At 37.2% G+C, this 6,584-nt stretch overlaps 1 pseudogene; it reads left to right on the top strand.

Moving 5' to 3' along the window:
• Nucleotides 1-4,839: 4,839 nt before the first annotated feature.
• Nucleotides 4,840-6,364, top strand: LOC137826429 (callose synthase 3-like; annotated as a pseudogene).
• The last annotated feature ends 220 nt before the right edge of the window (nt 6,365-6,584 follow it).

The raw sequence follows: 6,584 nt of genomic DNA, 5'->3' as shown, positions 1-6,584 counted from the left end.
CGGGTTTAATGCCGAAATGACCAGTTGTGGGCGATTCATGCAATTCTTGGAGGATTCGGTTTTTGAAATTGTTGGTAGCGGGAAGAAACACTTGTTGGCAAAAGAAAAGTAGACCTTGATGGACCGAGAAGAGACTGGGGTTTTGTGTATCGTTAGAGCAAACATCAACTAATTTTGTGCCTTCTATGGTGGAGTAAAATTTATGTAACTCTTCAAACATCAATGGGATTGACGACGATAATGCGAGCAACATTGAGGGTGTACCTGTGTCTTGGCGTGAGAGAGCATCCGCAACCACATTTTGATTACCAGGTCGGTATAGTATTTGCAAATCATATCCCTATTTTTGTTGTTCTGGACTTTGGATTGTTTGGGACTGAAGTGTAGTTAAAATTTTTTTGGTCTGTGATTATTTTGAAGTGTTGGCCTAACAAGTACTGACACCATTTCTTAACTGCTTATGTGATTGCATACATCTCTCATACATACAATGATGATGCTTGGAGCCTTGGACACATCTTCTTATTGAAGAAGGATAGCGGGTGCCCCTTTTAGCTGAGCATGACCCCACGGCTACTGCAGACGCGTCTTCTCCACGACAAATGGTAGGGAGAAATTCTGTAGGTGTAGTGTAGGAACTTGAGATATTTGTAATTTTAATTCTTCAAAGGCCTCCTGAGTCGAGACACTCCATGTAAATTTTTGGTTATGCAACAAATCAGTGAGAGGAGTGACGAGAGTGGTGTAGTGATAAACAAACTTTCTATAAAATCCTGTGAGGTTGAGGAAACCACGCAATTTCGTGAGTGAACGTGGATGTGGTCAATTGTGTATGGCAATAACTTTTTCTGGATCAAGGACTACTACTTTAGCCAAAATGATATTACCCAAATAACTGACTTGAGAAGTGGCAAAACTGCACTTAGATAACTTAGCAAAATTTTTTTTAGTGTGTAAAACTTCTAAGATAATCTGTAAGTGCACAATATGTTCCTTCAAATTGGGACTATAAATCAAAATATCATAAAAAAAAACTATGACAAACCGTCGTAAATAAGGTCTGAGGAGATCATTTATGACTGCCTGAAAAGTGGAGGGTGCATTAGTTAACCCAAAAAAGCATGACTAAAAATTCGTAATGTCCATCAATGGTTCTAAATGCTGATTTGTGAGTTTCCTGAGGGAAGAGTCGAATATAATGATACCCTGAGTGTAAATCTATCTTAGTGAAAATTGTAGTTGAGCCTAGTTCATCGAGCAATTCATCGATGGTAGGAATGGGGAAGTGGTCATGAATGGTGGCTGCATTTAATGCTCTGTAATCAACACAAAAGTGCCAAGTACCATCTTTTTTTATGAGGAGCACTGGGAAGAGAAATGACTTGTGTTAGGTTTAATGATACCCTCTTGAAGCATCTCAGAGATGAGTTGATTTATAATTTCCTTGTGTGAGTAGGGATAACGATATGGTTTAACATTAATGGGTGGGGTATGAGAGAGAAGGGGTATGTGGTGGTCATGTAGTCTAGGTGGTGGTAAACCTTTGGGTTTTTGAAAGATTGTTTAGTTTTGTAGGAAAATGGATTGAATGGGAAAACAAAGGGAATATAATGGAGATTATGGGTTTTGTAGGTCAGAGTCCAAGGACACTGGTGGAATAGGGTTATTGTCAATTGAAAGCAGGTGAATGGTTGCAATGGAATTGGTGGATAGGTATTGACATAATTGGTTGTAGGTGGTTGAAGTTGCGGTAGATGGAAAGGCAGCTTGTAGGGTGATTTGTTGGTTCTGGTGGGTGAAAGCAATGCTAGGTATAGAGAAATATGCCTGAGTAGGCCCAAGAGTGCGCAAACATTCAATACCCAAAACTACATTTGCTCCTTCAATAGGTAATAGGTAGAAAGAAATGGTGAATGTAGAAGTTTGAAGAGAAATGTCCACCAAGGGACATATGCCTTGGCATTGTATGAAGGCACCATTGCCTACCATCACTGATAAGGGGGGCTTGGTATAATGGGTAGGTGGAGGTGGTGAGCAATGTGAGGCTGGAGAATGTTGTGGGAGCTACCTGAATCTATGAGAATAGTGATAGGTAGGTTGTGGATTAGGCCAATGAATTTTAGAGTTTTGGAAGATGTGTTGCCCGTGAGGGCTTCGGGTGATAAATGAAAATGGATGGTGTTTGGGCATTAGGTATTTATAGGTGAATTGTCTAAGGTTTCTAAGGTTGAGTCATCCAAGAAAAGTAAAAAATGAGAAGTGGTGCATCTATGCCTTGGGTAAATTTCTCATCACAGTTGTAACATAAACCTAGGGCACGACGTTTTTGCAATTGGTTTGGTGTGAGGCGTTTAATGGGCAAGGGATGATTTATGTGAGGGTTGACAGTGGATTTGTTGTTGGACAATATGGGGGAGTTAGTGGTAGGACAAGTTGTTTGGGGGGTAAGAAAACGTTGGGGTCTAGGTTTGGAGTCATGATGTTTGTCCTCAATGAGTTTGGCTAGACCAATGGCTTGGGAGACTGAATATAGGTGAGTGTTCTTTGCTAATTTCAGGTTGGAGCCCCGAAATAAAGCAATTAAGTATAATATCAAGGGTGAGTCCAACTATGCAGTTACATAATTTCTCAAAACGATATTGATAATTTGTTATCGTGGTGGTTAGTTGGAGTTTGAATAATTTTGCTAGGTGGTTAGTGTAGGTGGACGATCCAAATGTAGTTCCAACGCTCGAGTGAAGGATGTCTAGTCCGTGATAAGGTTGTTTTGATGCAACCATTTAAACCAACTGAGAGCCTCTCCCTTCATGTGGAAAGCTACCATAGAAACCCTTGTCCAGGTGGAATCTGATAAAAAGTAAAATATTGCTCTGCTTGGAAGAGCCAATCTAGAGGTTCAAGGCCTTCTTTGAAGGCTAGCTGCAACTTGGGTGGCTGGATACTAGGAGGGGGGTTATTAGTGATAACTTGTTGGTTGCCATTGTAATGGGTGCCGCCAGGGGCTAATCCGTGTTTTCATCGTGGTTTGTGGAAGAGATTTGATTCATGGGAAAAGTGAGGGTGGATTGAATAGAATCATTATATGCCTCCATGGCTGCCTGACAGGTGTGATTGTCCTCCATCTGGACCTGAATACATTCCAGACGTTCTTGAATTGAGTGTAGAATTTCTTCTAGGTCTTTAGTTTGGGGTTTAGGAGGCATGTGTAAGGTCAATGAAAGCACCAATTGATAGACTCTTTTTACAACTATACAAAGATTAATGAACACTCACTACAAAAAAACGTGTATAAAATGACGGTTTTAATATGGCGATTATTAATAACCGCCACAATCTGCTGTAAAATACGACATTTTAGTAACCGCCACAATGATCCTTTAGAATATGACATTTTTAACTACCATAATTATCCTTCAAAATAAAATTCCTGCTTTTGCTTTCCCTCCTACACCATTCTTCTTTATTTTCATTTTTTTTTTAATTTTTTGGAAACTAATTTTGTTTCTGAAATCAGGTGCCTCCCACTCTTTGGAAACCAACGTCTTCCCCCTCTCTTTCCCTGTCTGCCAACTTTCTTCCCTCTTTGTCTGCTAACACGACCCTTATGCGATCTTCATGAAACCCTAAGGCGACTTTCACAAAACCCTCACGAAACCCTTATGCTACCTTCACTAACCCTTCCCATGACCTTCACGAAACCCTGAAACCCTAACACTCACTTCTTTGTCTGCCATTGCTACCTTCGCGCAAGGTTGTTCCTCTGACCTTCACGAAATCCTAACCCTCACTCCTCTGTCTGCCATTGCCGCCTCCGTGCAAGGTTGTTTCAGGTTTGTGCTCGCGCGTCCTAAACCTCTGTCATGAATCTATTGTTTGAAATCGTTATAGGTTGAAATTGTTCGAAATCGTACTTCTGATTCTTGTTCATTGATTGTGTAACGCACACTCCTTACAAAATTACAAAAAAATTGATGATTTCTCTGCTCAATAGGAAGCTGAACGGAGCAAAAAGGGGAGGTCAAAGCATTCACAATGGAGGAACTATGATGATTTAAATGAATATTTCTGGTATAGTTAATTGTTTCTCACTTTTTATTTGTATCTGTCTTGGTATTAATTTTCAATGACAATTGTAGGTCAGTTGATTGTTTTCGGCTTGGTTGGCCAATGCGTGCTGATGCCGATTTTTTTTGCTGGCCAGTTGAGCAGCTAAATTTTGACAAATCTAATGTAAGCATTGATTATGTTCTCAGTTTATTTAAGTTTTATAAGTTTAGTTCTTAGAAGAAAAAGTTGTTTCAAAGTTGAAAATTGATTTATAGATGACATGCATCATATATTTGGTTGATTATACTGGTTATGAAATGCTTTTTTTTTTTTTTCTGTAAACAATCATTATGATAATCAATGACTGCTTGGATTTTTTTTCAAAAAATGGGAAGAAAATGTTCTCCAATTGATTATGATCCTGATTTGAAATGTTAAATGGGTGCTTTTTAAAATTCTCATTGTTGTAAACGAAGTACATTTGGATTGCTACTGCTGAAAACCTAAAACATGTTCCTGCCACTGGATTTTAAGCCTTGATATATACTTGAATCTACAAAATAACAAGCCAGTTAACAAGGACAAATGGGTTGGAAAAGTGAATTTTGTTGAGATAAGGTCATTTTGGCATATTTTCAGAAGTTTTGATCGCATGTGGGTTTTTTTTTTTATTCTGTGCTTACAGGTCATCATTTGTCTATTGTCCTTCACAATCTATGTGTATGATTTTTCCCTTCATTCAATATCTAGCAAAATATATCCATTTCTGAAAGAGCTAATTTATCTTAGGCTATGATTATTGTTGCTTGGAATGGAACTGGGGATCCAAGTGCAATCATTGATGTGAATGTTTTCAAGAAGGTGCTTAATGTGTTTATAACTGCTATCTTGAAGCTTGGACAAGGTAGGTAATAACAAATCTTACCAGCACATATATTGCTTGTGGATATTTCTCAATAGCCAGATTCATATTTTTGTACAAAATTTTAGGCTATATTGCTACTCTGCTTCTATTCAAGAGCCCTTTGTTCTTCTATTTATAATGCTTGTCTGTTTAACATGCAATCGCTGATAGACATCAGAGGAAGATTTATTTAGTGATTTTTTTTTTGGTTTTTACTTGCTATTTAAAGGCCATTTTTGTGTACCCACATTGTTTTAAACAATCTTGGCATTATGAAAGTGTAAGTTGTTTATGGTTATAATTTTTACTTTATGTTTACATGGGCAGCTATTCTGGATGTGATCCTCAGTTGTAAATCACAATGGAGCATGTCTATGCATGTTAAGTTGGGATACATTCTAAAAGTTGTTTCAGCTGCAGCATGGGTGATTGTTCTATCAGTTAGTTATGCTTATACTTGGGAAAATCCTCCTCGGTTTGCTCAAACAATACAAAGTTGGTTTGGAAGCAATTCAAATTCACCTTCATTCTTTATTATGGTCGTTGTTGTATACCTATCACCAAATATGCTAGCTGCCATGTTGTTTTTGTTCCCACTCATTCACCGTTTTCTTGAGAGGTCAAACTATAGGATTGTGATGCTTATGATGTGGTGGTCACAGGTAGGTGATATGGCTACCCTTTTTCCTATGCATATTTTTCGGCTGGTACACATAGGAACAAACATTTTTTGCCTCTGCACCTGAGATATACTGAATTTAAAATGGCGATTTTGATTCTTTGTAATTGGCAGCCTCGACTCTACTAGGGGAATGCATGAGAGCATATTTTCCCTTTTCAAGTAAGAATCTAGTTTTAGAAGTTCCTCTCAATTGTGAATAGTATTATTTTCCTTGGATCTAATCATAATGTATCATTGTTTATAATGTAAGGTACACAATGTTCTGGGTTCTCCTCATAATTACAAAGTTAGCTTTCAGTTACTATATAGAGGTGATGATTTCTTTTCATTCATGATTTGTGGATAACTCTAATCTTTCCGCCTTTTCTTAACTTCCCTTGATTGTAGAAATGAATGTATACTTTTTTGGTCTTAAACTTCAATGTCTTGGTTCTTGTATTTTTGACGACCAACCTTTGTCAAATTGACTGTAGTTTAACTATATCGTCTATAATATTAATGTACTAATTTACAGAAAAAGCAGCTTGTGTAGTCCCATTAAATATGGACCACAATGTCTCAGCTTGTGTACTAAGAAAATGAAGCTCAAAGTTAGGGATGCTCATAATTTGCTCATTGGAATACATGTGGTTGTCAACTATGATGACAACTTTCACGAACCGGATGTTGCTAGTGGTGCTCCATCACCAAACCAGAATATAAGATCAACTGGAGGGAGTAAGACAAATTAGGATTGGGAATTTACTTGTAATATGTTTAGAAAGTGAAACTATTTATATTTTGACAATTTAATTTACTTGTTGTTTGGATTAGTTTGACATTATCAAATGAATGAATGAACTTATCTTTTGATTATTATATTTATCAATTTTAATTATATTATGAAATTAGTTTAAGTTATAACTTAATTATATTATGAAACATAATTGTGTAGTGAAATTTAATTATAAT

The sequence above is a fragment of the Phaseolus vulgaris genome, chromosome 8 (genome assembly GCF_051622355.1).
Source record: "Phaseolus vulgaris cultivar YP4 chromosome 8, ASM5162235v1, whole genome shotgun sequence".
Taxonomy (NCBI): domain Eukaryota; kingdom Viridiplantae; phylum Streptophyta; class Magnoliopsida; order Fabales; family Fabaceae; genus Phaseolus; species Phaseolus vulgaris.
This window is presented reverse-complemented; position numbering and strand designations above follow the sequence as displayed.